This window comes from Uranotaenia lowii, chromosome 1 (assembly GCF_029784155.1).
Source record: "Uranotaenia lowii strain MFRU-FL chromosome 1, ASM2978415v1, whole genome shotgun sequence".
Lineage (NCBI taxonomy): Eukaryota > Metazoa > Arthropoda > Insecta > Diptera > Culicidae > Uranotaenia > Uranotaenia lowii.
Window position 1 is genome coordinate 96,773,444 of NC_073691.1, and position 14,170 is coordinate 96,787,613.

General features: G+C 39.2%; 1 pseudogene; it reads left to right on the forward strand.

Annotated features, from left to right (window-relative positions):
• The first annotated feature begins 5,411 nt into the window (after positions 1–5,411).
• On the forward strand, positions 5,412–6,550 carry LOC129737651 (uncharacterized; annotated as a pseudogene).
• Positions 6,551–14,170: the final 7,620 nt, after the last annotated feature.

The following is a 14,170-nucleotide window of genomic DNA, read 5'->3' on the forward strand; positions in this document are numbered from 1 at the left end:
AGTGAATCACCACGGAAGCTTTACGAAGTTCTCTGAAAAAGCTAAACCAAGCAAAAATAATAGTATGCAAAGCAGTTAATAAGTTGATTCAGTTGTTGGAAAAAGAGAAGTTGATAGTGACAACAGATAAAAACCAGAACACAATCACCGTAGTACCGACAGCAGTAGCAACAGGATTTCTACCGATTGTTGGAGTTAATAGCGTCGGTAAGAAGAAATTAGCAGATGTAGCATCGAGACTCCTACCCAGCATCAGTGGTAACGTGATATTAACCACAAAGAAGGGACTGATGAATCATCACGACGTCATACAGCACGGAATCGGTGGACAGGTGATTGGTACCGTTTATTAAATGTAAGTCGAGAAAAAACTATGCAAAATTAGCAAAAACGAAGAAGTAGATGTTTACTTGCTTACTTCGTTGAGCTTGAGTTTACGTAACAATGAATAAAAATAAAATACATAGAGTATGTGAAAAAGAAACTTAGCGAATTAACAAGAATCTTAAGCAACCTTAAAAAACACCTTTAAGAAAGTACAGAAAAACCACTCTTATTAATAAACTGAATGAAGCAAGAGATTGGTATAATGAAATCTTAGGAATCGCTGAACATTTCGATGAAAATTTTCAAAAATATATATTGAAAGAGGTACGACTATTATTTGGTCAAATAAGGACGCTGATTAACCAAAAATTAGAACGAGTGGGACTAGTTTCGTTCAAAACATTAGCAAAAATCATACTTATATTATTAAAAATATATAAAGCCAAAATGGCAAAAGTAGATATAAAGATGGGCACATCCCTCCTACAAATGTACGATGGGAGCCCCGAACATCTAAATTCTTTCCTTGACGCTGTCGCGTTGTTTAACGACATCGTTAATGGAGATTTTTCAGCAGCTTCTGCTGCTCAAAGAGCATCAGCCGAGGAAACTACACTCTAATTTATAAAAACCAGGCTTACGGGAATTGCCCGGCAAGCCATATCAGGAGCACAGACTCTGAATGAGATGTTGAATAAGCTCAAGGAGCAATGCTCCTCTAAAGTAAATTCTGATAATATTAAGACAAAGCTCGGAACTTTGAAGCAAAAAAGATTTTTAGATGATTTTTGCAATCAAGTGGAGAAATTGACTCTCCAACTTGCAACTTTATATATAGATGAAGACATTCCTGTCAACAAAGAAAACCAAATGGCTACAAAACAAGGTGTTGATATCCTTATTAGTGGTCTAAGAAGTAATGAAATAAAAATTATACTTAGAGCCGGGAAATTTGAGAGGATCAATGAGGCAATTCAGAAGGTTCAAGAGTCTGATCTAGTTAAACCCGTGCAATCCCAGATCTTCATGACCAGGGGCAGCCACCCACAGCGTAGTAGATTTAACGGAGGGCGAGTTTAATTTTTTTTTTCAAAATTGTTGTATAAAAAAGTGTTATAGAAACATGCCGTCGTGCCATATCGCCACATGTAATATCGTTGATAGCGTCCACCTTTGGACGTGTACTGGACCATGCCACCGAAGGTACCATGCTGCCTGTATTGGAGTGCAGCGGAATTGCGAAGAATCGATTAGGCGGTTCATGCTCCCGGTGTGCCATGACTGCCAACTTTCAATGAACGAACAGATTGACCATACAAAATTGATGACCCAGCAAACACAAATATTGGAGCAGCTCAAATTGCAAAATACGGCACATGAGAAGTTGAGCTCTAAGGTTTCAAAATTGTCATATATTGAAACTTTCATTGAGGGTATCGATACACTCTCGAATCAAATAAGAATCCAAAAAAAATTAACTCTCCTCATTGATAAAAGCGGCCATGCGACCATCTCCGTCGGCAGATAATCTAATTGACACGCTCTCATCGTCAATGAAAGAAAGGGATGAATCATCCGCGAGGATGAAAATCCCGGAAAAAAGAAAACAACAACAACAGTCAATGAAAGAGCAATACGTGTCAACTTTCGACGGACATAAAAAGAAGATGGCGCAAACCTTCGAAATGCTGGAGGAAATGATCTTAGGCCATCAAAATTGCCTTATGTCTATGGTGGAGGAGCAGCACAAAAATTGCTTCTCCAATTTAGAACAGGAGCTTACCCCTTCGCTCCAGTCCATTGCCTTGGAACTTAATGCACTAAGGGCAACCGTTCAAAACCCATCGAGTAACGTGGACCCGATTGATGAGCCAGTACCTGTATGGCAGACGATTCACAATAAGAACAGATCATAGACCTCTTGTCTATCTGTTTAACATGAAGAAACCAACGTCAAAATTGACGAGGATGCGTATCGATCTAGAAGGATACGATTACGACATTGTGTATATAGTAGGTAAGGAAAATGTAGCAGCAGACGCATTATCGCGTATTGCTATTACATTAGAACAACTTAAAGCTAATATTTTACTAGTTAATACGAGATCGATGACAAAAAAAATCGATATCTCAGAATAAAAATAAAGAAAATAAAAATAATGAAAATGAAAAAAAGGGAGTCTGATCAACCCCGCATATATGAAGCCGAAAGTCCTACGGAAATAAAGAATTTACTTAAACTGTCGACAGCCGTAGTGGACTATCTAATAAAATTTAACGTGAGAAAAAGAAACAAGCTTGTCGCACAAGTGCATCAAGATGTAAGAAATAGAAGTCAGATACTAGAATATGCTCTTCCAGAAGTTGAGAAAATAACGAAATCAAGACGTACGCAAGTTACGAACGGGCTTGTACCGCGGTTCCAGCCAGCAATCCCAACACCCAGATTGGGAGCAGTTGGCAACAGCGGACTCAGCAGTTCTTGATGCACATCTTGTCATCACCAGGTGGCTCACACGGTAGAAACGCACCATCAGTAGAATCACCGGACGTCGGACGATCACGCGTGGCCCAGCACCGTCAGCAGTTAGTTAGGAACCAGGTGGCAGAAGTAAGTTAATTGAAAAAACGTTCATTCATTCAGTGTCGCGCAGCCATAGATTTCAGTTGTTCCTTTTTTAAAAAGCCTGATTCCGAACGCCCGAACTTAACTGGCGAAGTCGGTAGGATTCGACAATCGTGAGTGTTTTATTCCGCGTTGTGCTACCTCGAAGTGATATCGAGTGCATTGCGAATTAAACCCGATAAAAGTTCCTAAAAAAAGGACTGTATGAAAGACTGTGTAAAAGACTGTGCAAAGGACTGAATCAAAAGAACTATTTAACCATTTACTTCAAGCACAGGTTTTAGATCGCCGCTACTTCCTATCCGTCCAGGCTCATCTTCGGCCAGACATGATACTCGGTATCCCCGGACACTACGGCAGGGTCGACCCCGTCTCCCACATACATTATGAGACACTCCCCTCGCCATTCATTGCGGTGTACCGCATGGTCCAGGACCTATTGATGACGGACGCAGTCCATCACCACCCGGTCATCGACCACCACGTTGAGTGGGACGTTCCCATCGAGATCCGCCCCGATGGAGCCCCGGGACACTGGCTCCCTAACAGGAACTTACTCGGATGTAACGTAGCCGAGCCCCTCACGGATGAACAGGTCCGTACAATCCGCAGCGCTGGACTCAACGCTGTCTACATAGAAGGAGAACGCAATGCCTGGATTCCAGACTTTGACACTACAGGCATCCAAAGTTTTATCGGGTTACCCATCATCTACCCGCTCCTGCTATCGATTTCCGAGATACTGTCATCGGCCAAATCAAACCAATTCGCCTTCAACGCCCACGCCGAATCGATCGCGAGCAGTGGAAGCGTCGCCCAGGTTGGCTTCAACGCCAGAATCCAAGACGCATCCCGACACGCCGGACGTGCCCTCAAACCGATCTTCGAGCGAGAAGCCACAGGATTGGTGTATTCACAGGCATCGGTACACATCTTCTCGGCCATTTCTTTGTTCCGATACCGTGTGAAACGCGTTGTGCGCGGCTTCAACGACTATCTCTGTTATACCGGAGCGCAGGGAGGAGCCCCCCCTCTTTGGGGCAATAACGCCGACGAGATATTCGAGTCTGTCCCTCCATGGAATCATGATGAGTTTAGGTCGACGCTCGTGTCAGGCAGGTCAACGTCAGACACATACTCGCATAATGTGCGAAAGGTCCCCCAGTCTGATCGACTTTAAAGCCGCAGGAACCTGGTCATAACATCGACCTGAGGAGAGTGAAATACAAGAAGTGATTGGCAGTGCCTAGAAAAAAAATCAGGAACAACTTCGGGGGATTACCGGAGGCCACAAAGGACGTACCGAGGATAGTCTCGGCGGATTACCGAGACTGGAGGACGCCTCTTCATAAATTAGCGGTAAGTGATTTTAATTTAGTTTCACAATTCAAAGAAAAAGATAAAACAACGACTACATACAAATATTGAAGATTTTAAGTATAAATTTTATATAGTTATGTACACAGCCCATTCCCGATAGCCCATTCACGCAAATCAGCGACCGAGACACATTCTCAGATTGCGAAACATCAACATTACTGCATCTTCACGAAAACTGCATCGATGCAGTAATCGGAAACCTGAGACGCGGCAATCTGATGGGAGAACACATCGGTTCCAGCGAGTTCCCAGCTGACCGAGGTAGTTTTTTTTTTCATTAGAATATGTTAGGTTGCTAAATGGTCGGAAGACCAGAGTCAGTTCGAGTCGCGTAGTTAGATCAGCCAGATCGTTAATTGTGATCCTCCAATAAAAGCGAATAAATGTATTTTTTTTTTTAAATCAACTGAACTCAATGTAACTTTAAGTATATATCAGTTAAAGTGATCTTATTTAAACAAATATTGAACCCAGCAATATTCAATTTGATAAAAAGTGTCCTTTTATACCACGCAAAACTCGACCTGACAAAAGTGATTATTTTTTTTAACCGCAAGAATTGAACCCCAAGTTGACAAAAAGTGATTCAATTCCTGAAAAAATTTAAACCTGCCTAACTCGATTTGGGAAAAGTGACTGTATTTCCGCAAAAATTTAATCCCGAAAAACCCGTTTCGACAAAAATAAAAAAATCTTCGACATGGAGCAACAATTCGCCCAAATGCAACTACAGTTGCAAGAATTAATGCGCCATGCCGCAGAGAAAGATGAGCAAATTTCTCGTTTGCAAGTGGTTGTGGAGGAGGCAAATAATGCCGCCGCACAAGCAGTTGCTCAAGTTCACCCTACCTTCACCCCAGACATCAGCTATAATCGAACAAGTCTACATAAACTTGAAACAGACACAAAAAGACGCTCAAATTCAACGTAATAGAAACAAAAAACTTGTTGATATACCGGAAAACGTAGATGCCTATGAGAATACACGACAACGACTCAAATATAAAAAACGATTCAAAAAAATCAAAATTTCTCATGTCAACAAAAATACGATTAAAACGAATGATGGACGCCGGGTTCACAAAGATGACATTAAAATCATAAAAAGTTAATTCAAGTTATTGTTAATCTCTTTTTAGATATATGCTACTGACCCTTACCAGATATGAGACGATACAAACAACCCCTGAAGTGACGATTAACTTGCAGGATTTAAGACGGCAACCGATTCTGATATTTCAACGAGGAGAAGCAAGACTCAGACTGGACTACAAGTATTATATACATCATTTCAACCTCACCACCATAAAGAGCCAAGTCAGAGACCTTAAAGATCAATTTGATAACTTCAGTAAAAATGAGTTTACAAATTTAATCATCGAAAAGTTTAATGAAATAGACTCGCTCTTAGAAGTATTGACCCTGTCAGAAGACATAAAAGATTCAATAGTTTAGGAACTTTTTGGAAATTCTTGGCTGGCACTCCGGATGCCAAAGATCTTAAAATGATCAATTCTTCCATAAATGACTTGATAATCAATAATAACAAACAGGTACAAATGTATTGCATAAAAATTCTTTTTCATTTGAATTACTTGTTAAAAAAAACTTTCTCAAATTAGCGACACAATCGTGTTAGCAAAATTAGGATTAGTTAATGAGAAAATCTTAAGTCAACGTGAGATTGGCATTTTTATTTCAGATTTAGCTAGGGAAAACATCTCAGTTCAAACCGCTGTAGAGGCCACCAACTATGCCACGACATCCGTAGTATCGAACAACATGGAAATCGCACTCATCATCAAGATGCCAAAACTCGATCCCAAGGTTTTCAACAAAGTACGGTTGTTCCCGATCGCTCACAAAAACAAACAAATCCACTTGCCACACCGGCTCTATCTAGCTCACGTCGAAGAAATCTATAAAGTAGAACCAACTGTATTTGAAATTCGAAACACTCAGTTGGATAACTCCACCTGTATACCAAGGCTATTTAAAGGAGAATCAGCAACATTCAATTATACAGCAAATCCATTAGAAGAGGAAATCACCCTCCTTGACGATCACCTTCCGACCCGTATTCAGGACATTGACAATTGCAGATGTTATCCGAATGGAACCGAACCACTAAGGGGGGACGAGTTAGCAACGAACCAGTCGACAACCACACATATCGTCGACCATCTGGTAGCGCTAGTTGACGAGATCAACGACTAAGTAAAGTGGAACGTGATACCACGCTCCAACGAAACACAGCAGTAAGTAACTCACTTTTCAATTACCAACTACGAATCGAGATGTCTGGTTCCGGCAGTTGACCTCGATCGAGGGGTCGATCACCGAAATCACGACATACGTGGACGCTCAAGTGGATACAAATCCACATCCACTGGAGCAAATCCAAGTTCGACAGGATACACTCAAAGTCCTGTTCGAGCAAGCTAACAGCGTGCTGTTAAAAATTGAGGGAGAAGCTGGTCCCTCTGCAAGGAGATCGCCGTTACTCACGTCGGTGATCGACACACAAGCAAGGCTCCATCGTTGGGCAAACTACCACATGGAGATAAAGAAAAGAAGTTCGCAACGATCGGCCGGTGATAACCTTCTGGACCAAACCGTCGCCGTGAATGCACAAAAATGTGATCACCTACCCCGTCTGGAGCTACCCAGATTCAATGGATCAGTAAGTGAATGGTTGGCCTTCAAGACTCGCTTCCAGCGACGAATTGCCAACCTAACTGATGATGCGGACAAGTACGCGTTTTTGTCCCGCTGCATGAAGCTGTGGTGGATCCACAACATTGTTTCATCAATGTTACAGTTTGTTTATGCACGCAAAGCATAAACAAACTGTATATCGACCAAAGTCCAATGTGAGGGCTCAGCGCAAGATGCTGACTACTCACTTTCGGACTGTAACTGTAAAGAGGAATTAAAATAAAGTTAGTCTTAAGAGAACCCCCAATCAGAATAGTCATTCATATATCACAGCCGAACCGGGTAAAAAGTCTGCTTGCAAATCATGGCGATCCTGCCCGGTTTATTACTTGGTGACACGCGACGTTCGGAAAAGTAAAACTAGTTAAAAGTGCAAGTGTCAGAAATATTCCCTTAAAAAGTACAAAAACTTAACTAGTACTTTACAATGGGATGGTTCAGCGCGGACGAAATCGTTGCGCCGGTGACGAACAGTGCGTGCGAACAAAACCAAGTAGCCCAAACAGTGGCACTGTGCGCGATTGCGGTAGCCGCAATCGGATATATTACAATTAAGGTGATCATAAAACTGCACCGCCAACAAACGGAACGAGTAGCCACTCGTGCGATCCAAATGAACAACTTATCGGCAGCACCTTAAAAAGTAAAAAAAAATGTTAACGGGGAAAAGAAGTGTGCTAATCTAGTGAGTCAGAAACAAAAGACAATCAATGAACAATGAGTACAACAAACTACGAACAGAACGAAATTCTGATTAAAATATGCAAGCAACAACTGGAAGCGATAAGGGAACAACTAATGCTACGGCTGAAGGAAGATCCGTTCACTCAACAGGAAGTAAATGCGTACATCAGGCTGGTGAATAACATTTTCGATATGGCCACTGGAGCATCTGTCGAGAACCACCACACTAGGAAGCAGAGGAACGTCCTGACCAACCTGAAAGATGAACTGGAAATGATCCTCACATGGAACGTTGGGAAACCATTACCTACATCTATGAAACATATAAGCTAAGTATCTAAAATAAATAGTTATACAAAACAAGTTAGTAACCTAGAGTTCAAAAATTTTTAGGAACCGCTACAAACCAGGAAAAGAAACGGAATAATGAGTAATGTGAGTAAATTTAACAATTTCTAACAAATATTTAACTTTAAAAATAGTCTCAAGAAACTGATGTGCACTATTAAGGGAAAAGAAACTTCACCGAAACTAGAGCGAACTCAAATTTTTGTCGTTGTTGAGGTTTAATGGATATTTTAGCTTATCAAGAGGATTACTTGACTCAAATTTATTGTGTCTGAACTTCAATTGAACATCTGCTATTACAAACGGTAAAGCTATAGATAGGTTATATAAACATTGATGTATATATATGCAGGTTATCAAAACATTTTTCAGGAACAAGTATTAGTAATATTTCATGGAACTTCGGAAAAAAAAATGTTTTAAGTGGTATACCATCCAAAATGGCTAAGCTAGATCTGAATATAGCCTTGAAAGTGGTGAAACCCTTTGACGGCCATCTCTGATGCCCTTGAATGTGGGCCGGGATTGCTAAAGAATAATGAAATGACTTTATGGTTTTCTAATTCAAACAGAGGTTACCATAGAGGAAACTCGAGAGGACGTAGTAACTCACGAGGAAACTCCCGGTTTCCTTCCCCCGGTTTCTTCAGAGGTAATCAACGAGGAGGTAGAGGTAATTACAATAATAACAATTACAACTACAACAATCATTACCGAGGTAATTACAATGATAGAAATTATAACAATAACAATTATCGAGGAAATCGGCGTGGTAGTGGCAATGCCCACACGGCAAACGTGGTTGAAGAACAACAACCTCGCCAACAACATCTACCCCAACAAAACCCACAACAACAACAAAATAATCGACAAGAGGACGCAAATCTCATAGATTTATTTCGTTGAGTTAGACCAGTCTAAACTCATAAAATCACCACGAACAATTTTTTCTGTTTTTAATACAAACATAAATTTTATTATAGATAGTGGCGCGTCATGCTGTCTAATTCATAAAAAATATTTATTTTGGATTTTCAAGGGTCTCTATCTTTCCTTCTTTCGCATGGACAACGATCGCTGATTGGTGATCGTTGTACGTAGCACTTTGCATATATGTGGGTGCTTCAAGTGTCTCAAGCAGGAGACTGTAAATTATGAAATAGGAAAATAAAGCCATTCGTAATCAATCAATCAAGCGAACCAGTCTCTTGCCTAGTGAATATCATAGAAGTGGTAAAAGACTTAACAATATCACAGAAGTGGTAAAAGACCTTACATGGCGACCGTGTACAGTTTAAATTTTCGCGAATTAAACCCACCCGCGATGCGAACCGAGTAAATATAGTTGGTTAACACGAAAAAGTGAGCCCGCGCAAAATCGACGCTGGTGTGATCAAGTTAAATAGTGAAGCCGTCAACTTTACAAATCAATCATGGGTTGGTTTGGGTCCAATGAAATTGAGAATAATTTTAACACATAGCGCCCACGATTGCGGATTTGTTCAATTTGGAGTGTAAACTGCTGGACAAGTACAAGTTTGCAAGGAACAATTGAACATTATACGCGACCGACTTATGCTGCAGATCCACGAGAGCCTACTTACGCCAACGGAGGCGATTGCTTACAACAAGCTGGTGGACAGCATATTTTCTGTAGCCGCCGGAGCAGCTGTAGTGAACCACGTTACCCGGAAGGAGTTCAACCATTTGGCCATGATTCGGGATGAAATAGATGTCATCATAACGTGGAACATCGCGCCCCCTGTCTAACAACCAGCACCGCAGAGAGAGTGAAAGACAAGATAAGCTACGGGCAATGTTGTCAAAAGCAGCGGAATTTTTAAAGAGTAGCGATATAAGCTTTATAATCATCAAAAATAATGAAAATACACATGACGTCATAAAGCTTACGAAGAAATATATGAAAATGGTGCATTAGTTTCATCAAAACCAAGAATACAAAAAAAGTCGCTACCTATATTGATAAAGATAGGAGAAAACATAAAAGAAGTAGAAGATGACGCAACAAAACTTATGATACTTAACGATTTCCACCTATTACCCACTGCAGGTCATGCAGGAATGAAACGTACACTTGCAACTATAAGCAAGAAATACTTTTGGAAAAACATGAAATCAGATGTCGAAAATTTTATTAAAAAATGCAAGCAATGCCAAATATATAAAGTTGGTAAATGTGAGAAAACGCCTATGACAGTCACAACGACTGCAAGTTCTGCGTTTGAAAAAATTTACATGGATTTAGTTGGCCCTTTAATACCTACTAATGGTTACGAATACATACTAACAACCCAATGCGAGTTGACAAAATTTATAACCTCAACCCCGATACCAAACAAGTCGACAGATACAGTAGCCAAAGCATTTGTGGAACATATGATTTTAAATATGGAGTTCCAAAACGAATTACATCGGATAGAGGTAAAGAATTCATGTCTAGTTTGTTTACCTCCATGGCAAAACAATTGAACATTCAAAAGCTAAACTCAACAGCGTATCATCATGAAACCATAGGTTCGTTGGAAAACACACACAAATGTTTAGGAAACTTTTTAAGAATTTATTGCAATGACAAGTTATTTTCTTGGGTACATTGGTTACCATTTTACACATTTGCTTATAATAACACGGTACACACCAATACTAAATACACACCTTTTTATTTACACTGAACCCAAATTCACACTTAAAATACACTTGAGAATTCACTTAAAAGTAAGGGACAAGTGAATTTCTTCGTTTCAAGTGGCTCATGTACATTTCACTTGACTCTCACTTAAGTTTTAAGTGAACGATCCAATATCCACTCATACATCACTTGAATTTTAAGTGACTGGCATTTGAAATTCTATTGTCGACCGACTGCACTGGGAATCATTGTTTTTATTTTGGTTTCAATTGAACTCAACGGAGCATGTAAGTAGAGCAAAACAGTAATTTATTGGATTCAAAACAATAATATTTTTCTCAGAACTTGCTGACAATGTCGCTTGGAGCTAGCAGCGATTCACCAAAAAAGCAATTAGAACTGGTGATAGAAAAAAATGTTAATTTTTATGAGAAATCATCAATCAATGTGGCGATTAACGGTTTATTGTAAGTTATTATCACAAATAAATCACAGGTTGTATATTTTATTACTCATTTTTCTTGTATTTTTCAGATTCGGATACAAAATAGGTGCCGGAGGAGCTTTTCGCGATGATTATTGCTTCTCGGAATCGGAACATTTTTTCGGCTAAGGAACTGTTGGACAAAACAAATAAATTTAAGTATAATTATGAATGTCTGATGGGTTAAAATTGATTTAAATAAATACATCCTTTGAAAAAAATCATTGTTATCTGCTCGAATACAAAAAATATCACAGAAAAATTGCTTTCACAGAAAAATTTCGATGACCTGAGCACACACTTACAGTCCACATGCTTGATCACTTTCAATTCACTTGACCGCTCACTTAAGAAGATTTCACTTGACTGTCACTTAAAATTCACATGAATTTACGTATGGCGAAAATTCACTCCAGATGTCACTTATATTTTAAGTGAAAATTATTTTCGGTGTAGTATTCGGAAAAAATAGCAACATGCCATCTAATTTAACGAGCGACAAACCAAAACCTATTTACGACATCGATGACTACAGTAAACAATTGACACTAAAGTTACAAGTATGCCATAAAGAAATAAGAGAAAACCTTATTTTAAGCAAAGAGAAAAGAACAGCAAAATACAATTCCAATATTACTCAAAAACTATACAATAAAAATGATTTAATTCTGATAAAAAACGAAACAGGGAAGAAGTTAGACAAAAAATTTTTAGGTCCATATAAAGTCATAGAGGATCTTCATCCAAACATTAAAGTATTGATAAATGGAAAGGAAGATATAATACATAAGGATAGGATAAGAGATTATAAGGAGTAAAAGCTCATAAAGGTTATATGTTCCGTAGTTTATTTACAAAAAAAAAAAATAAAAAAAAAAAAAATTATATAAAATTATATAAATTCTTAGAATAGTACAATAGGACGTGTGGTGGACGATTACTGTTACACATTAGGGAAAGATATTATGCTTAATATTTCAATCTTATTATATGATAAACAGAGCAAACTGCACTACATTACAAATGGTATCTTTTTTTCATATTATCAACTATTTTTAAAATTTGTAACTATAGATAAAATTTTAAAAAATATATAAATAGGGCGTGTGGTGGACGCCCATGGTTAAAGTGTTCAGCGCGACACAGATTGTTTATGCTGCCTAAGCATGAACGAACTGTACCGCATCGAACGACGACGATCATGTGCTGACACAGCACATAGCGCAAGCGAGTTAGCATAAGCAAATGAATGAACCATAAATATATTCTACTGTAAGACACCAAGCGAAGAGGTACTCTTTTGTCGTGAAAGAAAACCACGGTTTTTCTCCCCCAGTGTGAAACAGATATAATTTGCCCCGTTTAAAAGAATAGTTGCACGGGATTTCGGAGGGGAAAGTAATAACTATTTAAAAAAATTTAAGAAAATCACCCAACAGAGAGTATCAAAGAATAACTCTCGTTAGAAAAAAGGAACAAGTAGAAACCTTCGTACAAATTATACAGGGAAAATTGAAAGCTCTTAAAGATCATTTGACTGAGCTTGAATATAATTTTTATAGAGAGAGCTCGAAGAAAGCTTTCATAGAAATACTCGAAATAATAAACCCGAAATTAAACAGTATTGGAAATTTGATAAAATTTAGATCTGTTGTTTGGTCGGTCGTTTTGTGCAAAAGATTAAAAAATAGACTAAAAAATAATCTAAAAATGGCGAACAGGTTGAACCTATCCCTGGCGATGAAAGTCGTGAATAAATTTAGTGGGGAAAGTCTACAGCTAGGACACTTCCTGGAAACCGTAGACCCATTGAAAGCCTATTCGAAGAATGTACCTGAAGGTGACATTCTGGTATTTTTGAAAACCCGGCTGGTTGGTGCAGCACATGGGTCAATTGAGGGCGCAGCAACGGTTGAGTCTGCGAAACAAGCCCTCCAGAATAAGTTTGCAGTGAAATTAACACCGATAGATTGTGAGGCAGAATTAAAATTAGTCACACAAAAGAAATTGACAATAACAGAATTTGGGAAGGAGGTGGAGCAGCTTGCTGCGTGATTAGCGACGCGTTTCCACTAAGACTTTCCCGAACGAAGCAGCTGCGGAGGCCATAGTGCAACCGGCAGCTATAAGTGCCTTCATTAGTGGATTGAACAATCCACAGACATCGTTTTTTATTCGGGCAAGGAACCCGCCAACATTAAATAGGGCAATATCAGACGCATTAGAGGTCCTGCCAACAAAAACCGATGAAGTTAACTGGTATCAACCATCGACATCCTGGAGATACCAAGGGAATCCTGGCAATAGAGCCAGAGGATTCAACCACTCGGGTTTCCGAGGGAACTCTAGAGGAAGGCAAAATAACCAATACCAGAACAATAACAATAACTACCAGTCACAAAGGGGAAATAGTACTGGTAGAGGAAGAGGCGGTAGAGGTCAGTTTCCTAGAAACAACCACTACAATGGACATACTAACAACAATAATAGCTATCGTAGCAATAATCGAAGAAGACATGCACAGCACTCTTGCAATTGTTTTCAACAAGGGCAAGATCGGGAAAATTACGTTCGCCCAGAAAATCAAACGAGAGAAGAGGTGAACACACTTCAGGAGTTATTTCGTGAATAACCCTGTGGTAGCCTCTAGAGCGTGTTTTCAAATAAACAAACAAACCCGAAACATAGAATTTATAATCGACACAGGAGCATCCTGTTGTCTGATTAAAAAAGAATTAATACCCAAAAATGGTAAAATAGACACGAATGAAAGATTACCAATAAGCGCAATCGGAGGAGCAATAAGTACAATAGGCACTACTTTCCTAACACTTACGTTGAATAATTTTAAATTTTTGTGCATGTTTCACATTATTACTGGTAATGTGCTAAACTCAGTGAATGGAATTTTAGGGAATGATTTTCTCATCAAATATGGATCACGTATCGATTT